Below are 14,160 nucleotides of genomic sequence, written 5' to 3' on the forward strand. Positions count from 1 at the left end.
AGACAACAAAACAGGGCTACAAAACAGGACGCTAAGCCTGCAGGTTAGGGGCCAGCATGCCACAGGTTGGGAAATGTGACTGAAATGCAAAAAATGGACTATACCTTTATATCAGACCTTGCTGGGGTTTCAAATGTTGCTTTCAGACTAATAGTGGAACTTAGAGATTTAAGAAAAGAATTAGTCCCTTCTTTTTTCTAAATAAGTATGTTCTGAAAATGAGAAGCATCAAAGTCTGTTTTTGATGGACCTACCTGTTTAAACAGCTTGCATGTGGATGTATAGCAAATATGAAACCACCTAAACCAAAATTTTGTTTTAATACTATATATATTTCAACCTATGCTTATCAGTTTCTATGTGTGCTTCTTAACATATACCTATAATTATTTTTAGTAAATTTAACATGGTCTTTACACTTTCTCTGTAAAAGTTACTTACTTTAAAAAAAACAAACCCTAAAAATGGAGCATTCAATATCTCCAGGTCTAAAGAACTTTTTACTATAAAATTTTAAAGGTTTATAAATTTTAATTAAAACATGTTAATTCAATTATATTAGAATTTAATTAAATTTTAATTTTTAAATTACAGAACACTTCTGGCAGCATTTATGGTTTTAATTGCTCTTCATTGTTAATAGAGATATTTAGCACTCCTCCAACAGAAAGATCCATTTTTTCCCATGGATGCATAAAGGATTGGTAAACTTCATATAAATACTTCTGATATAAGAATAATATAAGGGTACATAATAATAAGGGCTTGACAAAAAAAAATTAAAAAAGGCATATTTGATTACAGAACATGTCTGTGCTGCTACTAAAATCATGACTGTAATGGACAGGCGTACTTTTTAAAAGGATGTATCTGGTTTGGGCTGCATAGTGGTGAAAGACTTCATGGCTCTGGGATCACCACAGCTGAGCAACCCTGAAACCCATCTTGGATAAGAGTATGGTTACCTAGCTTATTTTAAGGTCAGTGCATCATGTCATCTCTGCTATTGTTTGCCCAAAGCACATATGTTAAATAATCATAGGAAAACACATGGGTATCCTTCTCATGCTGTCATAGTTTTGATGTAACTTAAGCTTGTGCTTGAGAAGTCCTTTCAAACATGAGATGACATGCACATCTTTTGGAAAACGTATTTTAAACTTAAAATTATGCACATAGCTTTTCCCTCTTAAGTTAGTTCCTTCCTCTGTGCAGCATTCACACTTGCTATGACAGTTATTCTTTTCCCAGCTCTGCTGGAATCAGTCATCCACTCCTATTTATTTTTTATTCTGCTTTTATTCTGCTTTCTGCTGTGGTGTCCATGGCTGCTTTCAGTATCTCCTGTGAAACAATATTCATTCCAATAGGTAAGAGAAGAACTGAGTCTGTAGACAGAAGAATATTGGAGCTTAGCCTAAGAAGCTTCAGTGGATTTATCTTTCAACCAACTTCTGCTGATATGTAAAGGTTTTGTGAAAGAATTATTCTTCAATGTTACCATAATAGTACTTAAGAAGGTGGAATAATCCCAACAGTATGAAACAATGTCAAGTCAAATTTTATCAGAATGTTTTAGCTGACACAGTCACTTTCTTGCAGACTTTTCCCTGTGAATAATTTTGAAATGCCTGTTTCTATTCCAAATAAAATCAGGCTTTAATAGATATGTGATAAACTGTAAACAGTATCTCAACAAAGAAAACCTGTCAGTTCCTAGAAAAGTCTGGAAAGCACAAGGAGCAAAAATCTGTGTTGCCATTTCTTACCATAACATGACCTTACTAAGGGATAAAGTCCTTACCAAATAGAGACATTATTCAAGGAGGTTTTTGTGTGACGGAACAGTTTCCTCTACCCAGTGCTCAAGGTGAGAACCGTAAGTTCAGATACAGATTTCCAGACTCTCTTCCACATATTTTGCTGACTTAAAAATGGGCCTCAGAGTAATGGAGTCTTGCTCTTAAAAATCATACAGGAATTGGCTGGATCTTGTGAAAGACTGCATCATGCTAAAGCATATATGGTATCATATCAGCAGATACTTCCTTTGTGAAATTTGCTGAATTATTGGTAATTACCAATTATTGGTTGAAGTACAGTTGTATTCCTTTGAGACAGAGATACACATACAGGAGGGTCATTTAGCATTGCAAGTTGAAGAGTTTAATAGAATGCAGTGGAAATCAGGGAATGAAAGGACAGGGCTGGAGGTGCATTTATTTTCTTCACAGTTTTGTGTGGCTTTTAAAAAGTGAAGTTACCTAATTTAATCAACTGATTTTCATTTTTAATTTTATTCTCTGAATTTAATTGAATTGCTTATTTCACAGAAGGAAATGCTGTGATAAGAAATAAAAAGAATTTAAGAAAATATGTGGTGCCTGCAGGGTTTTTATTTTCTTCTACTTTCCCCTGTATATATTTCAAGAGTAGCAAGTATTCCCTTTCTCTTGACAGTCCAGTCTTCCCTGCAAAGACTAATGAGATATTTGCCAAGATAATGTGCCATGTTCGATGTCAAGTGAGCTAGTCAGAACAAATCACTTCATCAGTGGTAAGTTATTTATAGTATTCATACATATGTCATTTCTGTCCACTTTGCTTTCTGTCCTGCTGGAAATCTAATTCAGTTGTAACTACTGTAATAGTTAGCAATGTGTGATGTAACCTTTCTTTCCCATTCATTTTGTATCCTTAATATGTGGGGACAGCTTGGACATGGCTACCCATTCTTTCAGATACAGTTTGGATCCAGAGAAGAACAGGAGGAACAGTGACCATGATCTGACAGAAGTGTCCACTGCTGTCCTTAAAACTCTTTCTACTGTCAAAACTGAGGCTACAGGCTACAGTTATTGGAAAGGAAGGAAGCAAAGGTGTTTAGACTGAAATATTTCTTGTTACACTCCTTCTGTGTATTGACAGTGTGCCAAACTTCTCTCAGGGATTGGCTCAGCTCTTCCCTCCTGGTTACATAAGCTACAATTTCCTTCTCCAATTAACTCCTTTTTCTATGTTTCATGCTACGTCTTTTTCCTTTCATTTTGGCTTTCCTTCATTTTCACATAGAGTCTTTGAATCTAACCATCAATCTCACCATGAGTCTCACCATCCAGCAGAGAAGATGCAAAGGGGAAGTGGAAGAAAGAGCAGCTCAAAGTACTTATGCATTTCCTTTTAGTTCTGTATATAACAGCTATTCATCAGTAGAATATGCTGAAAGTCATTTTGGTAAAATTAAAATTATACTTTATATTGTCATTTTACATTCTTCTTCTGTATTATTTTAATTAAATCCAATGATCATCAAGTATTTCATTTTGAATCATTTACTTAAGTATCACATAGCTTATTTAATTCATCTCTCATGTAAGTAGGTGTACTTAATGCAATGATTATGGAAGACTTAAATGTGATTGTGAATATACAGTTAGAATCAGCTTGAGTGCAAGTGCAATTAAGTTTGCATAATGTGTTAACTTAATTTTTATGCAAATACATTTTCATGAACAGCCTTAAAAATAAGGGCATTGCATATGCACCTGAGAACTGTGTTTCTCTATACCATACATATTTTAATAAAGTATTCCTGTCCTGAGAAAGTGTAATAGGCAAAGTCTGTACTGAAGAATGTGCATTCCAGTTCCAAATGAAGAGTAGAAACTCCTATATTTCCACATTTATTTTGTATATGATTAATTATGCATAAACACAAACCCCCTAAATGGAAACGAGTCCATTTACTCATCTGGCTGTGACTTTCAATAAAGACAGGTCCTGTGTTTCTGATAGGAATTTAGAAAAAGTAGCATGAATGAGTGAAATTTAGTGAATACTGCCAAGTGTTGAGGTCAGAGAAGAATACAGTGGTTATACAGCATAGTAGGAGTAGAAAACATGTGGAAATGATGGTGTATTACTGTAGGTCAAACATACTGAGACACTTGGGGTTCCACAAGTTGTAACTCGACCCACACTTGGCCCATTCTTTCACTTCATTTAGGAAAACAGGTTCAACCTTTTCGCTGAAGTTTTGATAAGTATCTTTCCCATAGAAAAGAGAATTGGGAAAGTGCACTGTCATGCTGGTTTTTCTAAGGTTTGAGCAAATTTTGTCTGTGGTTTAGTTTTCTCGTATACAGAACACAAAATCTAAAGAAAGGTCAAAGCCACAAATACACCTTCAGGCATACATTTTCACTAATTGCCTAATCCTGAGGCACTGGATGTTTAATCAGATGTGTATGTGTCTGAGTGGAGGGGGTAGGGAATTAAACAGAAGTATTGTAGCTGAGGCTTTCAGTAAAGGACCCAGTTTCACTTACTACTTTTATCTGGCAATACTAGTTCTCAAGTTACAGAGCTTATGGTTGATGGTAGTAGATTCAAGGTCATACCAGATGTGACAGAGCACATATGGGAGTAATTAATTAAATAAGATGTGGTCTTTTGAAAGCTCACTGTCATTTGAGTTCTGTTTCCACTGTGAAATCTGAAGCATGGTGAGAGGTAGATGACTTTTCCAAGGGAGAATTTAGCAATAGGTTTGGTTCAGCTTGTCTGACCATCTCATCTCTCTAAGTATGTAATGACAGTATCACAAATAGAAGTTGTAAGGTGCACCATCTACTAAAAACTTTTGTTGTCATGACACATGTTTTGTCTTATGATATTTGTAACTGTTTGGAAGGAAAACATTGTAGAACAACAAATGCCCACCCTTGCCTCCTCCCTCCCTTACCTTTTCTACCTGAGCTGGTGTGATATGGAATATCCCTTTGGCTAATTTGGGTCAGCTGCCCTGGTTGTGTCCCCTCCCAGCCCTTTGGTGTGGGGCAGTGTCAGAGGGACAGAAGTGCTGAGCAGCAGCCAAAGCAATTAATAACCAAAGCTATTAATTGATATCAATTTGCTATCAATTAATAGCAAAAAATGGATAAGATGATACAATCTTATCAATTAAGTCTGATTTGTGATAACTTAGCAGCATAGTTTCTGGCATTAAAAATACTGTTTATTGGTAAAATATACATACTTGGAAGAAATTATTGGGACTTTTAAACATTTTGTGATATTAGGGAAAATACTAATATACAGGAAAGACTATGTATACATAAATAACAGTAAACTGAACTTCATCTACTCATTCCTCTTCAGTGAAACATTAGTGGTATCATAGTTCATTATAGGAAAAACAAAACTCTTGCTCCACTTCCTCTTTTTCAGAGAGGTTTAAAAACCCTATTGCCACTGAAATTTTATGGCATTTGGCAAAGCTTTCTTTTTTTCATCTCATGTTAATTTGCAGTAGAAGTTAATATTTGTCAAGTCTCCCTTTTCAGAGTTTTTTTTGCATCAGAAGCATGCTGACTCAGCATTAGTTTTATATACAATTAATTTGTATTAGCAGATACTAATGCCACAACCTGATAAGTACTGCAGGTCTGTTCTCTGCAATGGGACCAGATCTAGGTTCATTGACTTTGGAAATATTCCCACTGAATGAACATAAGCCATGTTCAGGCTACTGCTGGCTGTACTTTCAAGATACACCAAAATCTTGCACCACTGACAAAATCTGTCAAACCACTGTCTTGTAAGAGACATCTGGGCAGCTAGAATTCGAGTTGTCTGTGGGTTTTTATTGAAATACAGATTATGTTGCAGAGCCTCTATCTTGCTGTGATTTCAGGAGTCCTTGTTACTTCCCAGCAAGATACCCCAAGGTCTTTGCAAGTACTGATGTGATCTGTGTTTCAAACAATGAGCAGAAAAGAAGGTTCAGTCATTAATTTGAAATTATTTTTGACCATAAGCTGTATAGATGATCTCAGTCTTGAGGTCCAAAGGAGGAACCAAGAATGTTTGTGCTGACTTTTACCTAAGTTGATTATAAAGCAGCAGCTCTCAGCGCTGGGATAGGGCACATCTCCCATCTTCTCAAGAGCTCACAGAGTTACAGATGTGTAAAAGCCCGATATTATCTAAGACAAAAGCAAAAGCATTTTAATTGGGTTTTTGTTGAGCATTTTAATTGGGTTTTTTGTTGGTTTGTTTGGGTTTCTTTTCTGTCTTGTTGTTTACTATGGAGATATTTAGAGAACTGCCCATTGAGATACTCTGGCATTTCCCTTACTGGAACTGACTAAATTCTGGAAATGGGGATGCTAAAAGAATGAAAATTAATAGGAAATAAAAGTTACCCTCACTTTTTCAGATCTTATATATGACCAGTTTTCAATCTGAGTCATAGAGTAGGGATATAGCCTCAAGACTGCCTATCCTTTAATATATACGAACCAAGATTTATAGAGCTATACCTTGTAATAGTGCAATAATATTTTAATATTTTTGTTCTCTTATTTGCCTTTCTTTCTCTCCTTCTCTAACAGAATACTAGATCATCATCTGTAAGTCTCTTATGTGCTATAAAAACCAAGTCTAGAGTTTTCACTCCACTGTATAAATTATGGCTATATAGATGTGACTCTAGCTGACTTCAGTGATTAGCTTCAATTTAAAACTTGTATGAGGAGGAACAGTCAGATCCTTTTCTGTGTACTGAAGAGAAATCTTCACTTGCTTTTACACAGCAAAAAGTTCGTGCTATATACTTTTTTTATTCCTAATGTCCTTCACATAATCAGACTTCCATAAGATATTTTCTTAGCCACAGGGGTGTTTCATTCAGGGGGTGAAAAAATCATGAATTAGACCTGTAAAATAGAAAATAGAATTAAGTAGAACAGAACTATTTTATCAGTAATGACTTTACTGTATGACACTACCACCATGATTTCAATGAATTAGTCCCACATGAATTTGTAGCTGAAATGTGGCTTGATATGACTTTATGTTTTCTGACATGGTCTTTTCAGATTTTATGTTCTGGTTTATCTCTCATCATGGTTTTGGAACTTAATTGTTCAGGGGGACAGACTATCATTATTGGACTCAGAGAGCCTAATACAGCAGTTATGACTTGTAATAGAAGTATTAGGTGCAAAGGTATACACATTTTCACTAAATATAGATGCTTGGAAAACACTAATTAATTGAGGAATTGTAATTAAGAAATAGAACTTAAAATCCACAAATAAATTTTTTCTGATCTATACAGATGTCATTTCTAGGCTTCATCTACAATGACAAATATAGAGTTGAAGAAAATATATTGAAGTGTACCAGGCGGTGGTGATTCATAACTAATTGTCTCAGAACTGTTTGTTATCGAATTATTCACTCTTGAAATGAAAATATGCTTATAAGGATTTTTTTTTCTATTTCTTTTTTCCTCATTGATGCAAAACAGTCACAGCTTAGGCGTACTCCAAATGTAAATAAAATAGGTATTCCAGGAAGAGAAGTAATAATTTTCTCAGTCATAAAGAAATTGAAGTAAAATGTAAATTTCAGTATCAATTCAATATTCAATGCTATATTGCTATATGATATAATTAAAATGCATTCAGCCCCAAATCAACTGTATCTCGTACCTCATAAGCAAATATTGTTCTAATTATAGTATTTCATTACTTTCACAAGGTAGTTTTATACCTATATATATTGCTGCTAACAGTTGGTGAATATGTCTATCTCATAATTAAACAAGAAATTAAATTTTTTAGGCAAATTATAACTATGAAGCTTATAGCACATTTCTTATAGTCATGAAGCATCAGTGTTGCTGAAATTGAAATGAATAGTTGCATGAAAGAACCTCAAGTCCTGTTCCTCAAAGCTGACACTTCTGTTATGATGCCATATGCCTATACTCTCTGTTCTTTCCAGAGCAAACAACTAATCATTAAGATTTATAAAGTCTTCTAGTCTTACAATACAGGGAAGAAAAATATTTAGAAGCTTCAGCTGGAATGATCCATTAGCCTGTGAAACTTCTTAAGACTGAAAGATGGAAATTAGTTATACTAGGTGATTGTTTTATAATTTTTGCGATAAAAGATTTGAATCTGCTCACCAGCAAATATTTTATTAATTTTTAATTATTTTTCTATGGCATTTATCTCCTAACATGCAATATTTAATAGTTCTTTTATAGAAGAGTGTACAGATTTGCTACATATTGTAAGTTCACTCATATTTCTAAAAGATAGGCAGTTGTATTTGACTCTGAAACAAGGTATCACAGTGTTTGAGAACAAAGGGAAGTATAAAGGGAGAAGTATCAATTTTTTAATTTTCAGTAATTTTAATTGGTTTATTGTGATAAGTAATTTTTATTTATTCCATCCAAATTCAAATAATAATTTCTATTTATTGATATTTTAATTTACCTCTTCAATTTTGTTCTTTTCACATTTTGCCTCTGTTTTTCTTTTAGTTCTTTCTTGCAGCCAAGAGGGAAGATGAATACTTCTTTCTAATTTAATTATTAAATGGCACTCAGAAAAGGCATTTATCTTTTCCTCATTTTCTGAAGTATAGAGCACTATGGTCTTAAGTCCTGCAAAAAAGCAAAGAGAACTTAGGGTCCATGAGGTTGTGCCAGCCCTACAAAAAGGGAAGGGAGATATAGGGAAGGAGTGGGAAGAAAAAAGAGGCAGGTCAGTAACTGGGTTTAGGAGGATATCTTGCAGCAGAACCCACCCAGCAATTTCTCATATGGTGGGAAGCTTGGGTAGCACCAGCTGGGTCATTACCCCAAGATCTGAGAGAGTTGGTATCTCCTTGCAAAAGGACACAGTACACTTCCCATCCTGAAGAAAATGCACTTGGTACAAACTTTTCATTTCAGTAGTGTGCATTAATTTCAGAATTACGCAGTTGTCCTTGCTTCTTTGCAAAAGTTCATTAAGTGGAAGCCAAGCTTCAAAGCCCTTCAGTCATGTGACGTGACTGAATAGATCAGAAAAATGCAATTTTGCAAATGAAAATCATGAATATCAAAACATTGAGCCTTATGTTCCCATTTTATAGCATGTATCTTTATAAAACTTAATCTACATTACACTTTTAACAAATGGACACAGCAGCCTAGTTCTGACCCAATAATAAAGTGAAACCATGAAGTAAAAATGGAACTGTTTTTCTCAAGTTGGCACCAGTTCTGGTAGAAATCAAGAATATTTAAAAAACCGTATTTCAGGCAATTATTTAGGCTAAGAATTAGTAAAAAGTTCTTTTGTCTTTCATAGAAGGAGAAACTGTTTATTATGGCAAGATTTCCCAGACAATCTCCACTTGGGCTGCTAAAAGTGTGCCAGAGAAACTATTACATAAAACATCTCTTTTCCACAACCTTAATACCACACAAAAGCAAAGAATAAAGCAGTAGTTACTAAAAAACAAAGAGAAATAGTGCGCTGTTTCACTAGCCATTTTCCTCCTTCCACAATGGATTGAGGGGTTTTGATGAGAAATGCAGAACAAGATGTTACTCATTCCAGCCGAAATTGTCGGATTTCTAATGTATTCAAAAAAATAAAAAGAAGTGTCCTCATTCTTATCAAGCATGAAGGTTACATTTAGTTTGGAAAAGGATGTAAAATCAACAGCAAATAAATTAACCTGAAAGTAAAGCATATCACGTGGGATAAAATAATATTGAATATTTGTTTCTGCTAGTTTTAACTATAGGTGAAGTATTTTGTTAATAGAATGTGCTTATTTCTCCACCAGTAATTTATTCATTCTTTATCACGTTCAGGACTTTTTTGTTTTTATGGCAGAAAGCTATTCAATGCTCCTAACTGAGTGAGCATAGCAAGGGTAAAACATGACATTTATTTGTAGATCAGGATAGTGATGTTTTCTCTAGATAGTGAAGTAGGGCTGTGTTGTGCTACTACACAATTTCAGCTGGAGCTATTTGCCTTTTTTAAGATTTGCAGTGCATGACATTTAATGACGCATTGTCAGGTTACATCACACTGTTGTCAGAATTAGAGCTTTTATGCACCCTGCCTCAGGAGGAATATCTCCATGGCATTTCAGCAGTCTACGACAGAATGAGCAACAATGGACAGAAAAGAACAGGGCAGGGTCTCAGTCACATCAAAAGGAGGAAATGCTCAAGAGCTGAGGCCATGCTACAGAGACAAAATATAATGACATTCTGTGTCAAAGTGTCCTGTGTATTTCTGCTACCACGAGCTTGGAGTTCATAAGCCTTAAAGGGACTTGACTTCATGAAGTATTCCTGTATAAGAACACTGGATAACTTCCACAATACATTCAGAATGATTTTTCTGTTCTTGTCTCATATATTGCATAAATGCTCTGCTGAGGAACAGGGTTCACTTCAGCCACGAGCTGATGTTCCAATTAAAATCTTAAGTCAGGACATTTAATAACACAGTACTATTATAGTTCATTGCTTAAAGGCAATGAACGGTTTTCCCTGAGAAGTTATCCCTTTCATTTGCTTTGAAATGACAGAATTATTTTAAAACTTAAAAGATTTTGTGCATTAAAAGTATTGCTTCAGTTTTAAATCAGACCTGAAAGCAGGTTTTTCGATTGGCCTGATCATAAGCTTTTCTGATTTTCCTCCCAGTCTGGATTAGATGAATAATAAATTTACAATCTTCTCCTGTTTCTTCTAGAAAGGCTGTTAATTGTAAAAAAAGCAGGTCAAAATCCAGTGGAATTGATTCTTTTCTCCTTTTTTCTTGCTCCTGAAACTTTTGGCTTCTCTAAAAGAAAAAAAAAAAAAAAAGAACAAGAAAAAAAAAAGGTAGAAAAGTAATAAGGGGAGCTTTATTTAGAAATTATATGATTTCCTCTGTTGCATCATTCTGTCCCTGCTCATTGCAAGGGGAAGTACTAGATGTGTGGTAAAACACAGTAGGGAAGGGATACAGTCCAGAGGGACACTGACAGAGTTGTGAGTCAGGTCCCTGAGGAGGTTCTCTCATGAAGCTGAAGAAAGCCAAGAGCAAGGTCCAGCACCTTGATCAGACAATTGCAAGCATAACACAGGCTGGGCAAAGCAGCCCTGATGAGAAGGACATGAGCCAGTAATGTGAGCCCCCAGCCCAGAAAACCAGTGGTATCCCGGGCTGCATCCAAAGCAGCGTGGGCAGCAGGGGAGGGAGGGGATGCTCTGCTCTGCCCTCATATCTGAGTTCTGTATGTAGCCCTGGGTTCCTCAGAATGAAAAGGACATGGGCCTATTCAAGTGAGTCCAGAGGAGGACCACAAAGATGATCTGAGGGCTAGGTCACCTCTCCTGTGAAAAAGTGCTGCAAGACCTGAGGTTGTTCAGCCAGAGAAAAGAAGGGTTCAGGAAGACCCTATAGCAGCTTTCCAGTGAAAGGGCCCCACAAGAAAGCCAAGAAGGAAGCCCATGAAAATGTTCGAGGGCAGGTCAGATGGGGCTTTGAGCTACCTGATCTATTGGCAGGGTGGTTTAAAGTAGATGACCATTAAAGGTCCCTCCTAACTCAACTTCATTATTCTATATAATTCTGATATATTGCAATCTTACCTTCACCTCTTTGTTTTTTCTTTGGTTCACTTAAATTTAAATTTAGATTTACAGCGATTTTCTCACACTTCAGTATGCTAAATGCTTTCCGCATGGAAAGAAAATATCTCTCTGTATTTCTGTACACAATTTCTTTAAAATTTTTAAATCATTAAAATTAGTGTGTCCTTGCATTTTGGCAGGAGACTTCAATGGTAATTTGGCAGAAAAATCTCTTTTTCTTACAAAAAGATTATAGTATTTGGCTAAACACATTTCTTTCTCTTCTTTAGCCCATTCTTCTTGCTCTAGAGTTGGCTGGTTTGGACAACTCATTTGTGGAATGCACGGTTCAAATGTCAAAGCTCATAATGCTGTTCACTGACTTGCTGTGTTTCCCCTAACTTTGCTGCCCCAGTAAAATCAGTGTTGTCTTTCTGGAGTCATGTCTCCAGTAAAAAAAAAACAAAACAAAAACGGGTATTTGTGAATGTAGACGACTCTGTGTTAAAGTGAACATTGGTGTATAATTTTCATGGTTATTGATAGGGATCCTAAGATGAAGTCTAAATATTCAGATTCCTCTATTTAATAGAAGATAATATTTAATTTTGTTCTTCGTTGGAGTTTTTATGAGTCAATATTTTATGATGACTATCCTTTCCAAAAAATAGTTTAAGAATTCCTGGTCACCTCAAAATCCTTCTTGGCTTTCAGGATTTTGGCTCCTGGGGCAACAGTAGACTCTCTGGAAGTCCTGAGAGATGTAGATGTTTCTTGAAGAACCAGAACACTTAAAGCTGCTGTGACAGATCTTGCTTATCTACTGTATCTACTAGGCTATATCTATAGACTGGATTCTATGAAACACACTCATACATACACAAAGAAAATCTTCTGACAAATTGGATCAAAATTGCAAAATACTTAAATAAATCCTTGCAAACTAGAAACACCACATTTCATCTAAATCTGTCTTGGAAAACTACTTTAATGGTACTTTAATGGATGAGTAATCCCACTACTAGATGAAATTCAATTTGTTTTTTTCTGGTGAGCTGTTACAAATTGCAGTTAGGGAAAAACAATATTATTTTTAACAATGTTTAATATTGACCCTATAAGATATTCTAACCCATTTATTATAACAAAATGTGAAATGTGTATGCTTGTAGCACGGACTAATTGTGCAAAAGTAACCCATGCAAACAATGTTGCAATTTAACTGAGGGCGGTGATAGTCCAGGTTTAAAATTATGGGGAACTGGGGCAAGATAACCCTTTCAGAGCAAGTATGGAACACCAGCATTATTTGAAAAGAAAGAAAAAAACTGCACGGAACCTAATCTTGAAATCTTTAGGGGTTTTTTTTTTTTTCAGTCATTGGGCTGGGCTCAAAGTGCAATTCAAGAAAGTAAAAAAATTATTATAAGCTTTGTAAATTTTGTTCTCATCTATATAATATGTCTTGCTCCAAATTCTATGCTGAAAATACACCATCCACCAGTCAGTATGTTAAAAATTCAACATGTACAGGATGTGAGATCACTCTCCTTATGAAATCTCCACATGGCCATATAAAAATAATGCACTCTTTGAGGCAACTGGAATGTTGCAGTATATAGAGAATCAGAATAGCTATTTATACATTTTAATGAAGTGTGAGACAGCAGCCTTTAAAAGAGAGATTTTAAATCCAAAACCCAAAGAAGAACTTCCATGATTTATGGCCTAAATCCAGTTTGCATGAGCCAAGCCAAGTAACTCGGAAAAGTGCTTTTTCTACCTAAACTGCAAGAAGAACTTCTTGGGCTTACATAGCTGGATGTATTAACCATGTATAGCTGGATGTAGTATGGTCTGACTTGGCCCAAAGGGGAATCCCTCCCTGCCCTCCAGACGTTTTTAAGAGTATTTTATTTCCTGGCTGCTTGATGCACCAAGCTATCGGGGCACACTCAAAGTACACAGCTTGGCTGCTCTGTTAGAAGGAAATATCAGGCTACCTGGATTTCAATTACATGCTCCACTGCATGAGAGAGTATCTACCCATAAAGCATACATATTCAAAAATAACAAGGCTGGAACTGTCAGCCTAGACTTACAAGGGGCATCATGTGTATGACCAACCTTACTGCCATTTCCTGGTATGTTAGCTGACAGGTGGAGAGCAGCAGCTATTTTTTACCTCCACTGTAGCTTTTCAGAATGGTCTCTCTCACCCACATAACCAGGGAGAGGTACAGACTGGATGAATGGACTGCTGGGGTGTTAAAAAGTGGCAGGTTCATTGTGCTCAAAGGCTAGTGCTGAGAGCTGGAAGGTTGGTTACAAGCGTTGCCAGGCATTTGACAGGGGCTAATCCTGAAACCAACACCATTTAATGTCTTCAGCAATGGATGTAGTTCCTTGGCAAGTTTGCACATGAGACTCACCTGTGTGGAGCAGTCGAGCAGTGCTCCAGAGAGCAGTGCTGTTTAAAGGGACCAACTAAGGCCAAAGGGAATTCAAGACTATTATCTAAAGAGAAGACAGGAATCACAAAATTCAACAACACTTGTATTTGTGTCCATGTGATGAACAAATTCAATACACCCAGATGATACAATCCAGTCCCTTCCAGCTGGGAAAGGACTTGGAATAAAGAGTTAAGAGCGTCCTAGTAGACAACAAGTTGGAAGATGGGTCAGCAGTCTTGCAGTGATGTAGGCCAACTGCATACTAGGTTG

This window comes from Prinia subflava, chromosome Z (assembly GCF_021018805.1).
Source record: "Prinia subflava isolate CZ2003 ecotype Zambia chromosome Z, Cam_Psub_1.2, whole genome shotgun sequence".
Lineage (NCBI taxonomy): Eukaryota > Metazoa > Chordata > Aves > Passeriformes > Cisticolidae > Prinia > Prinia subflava.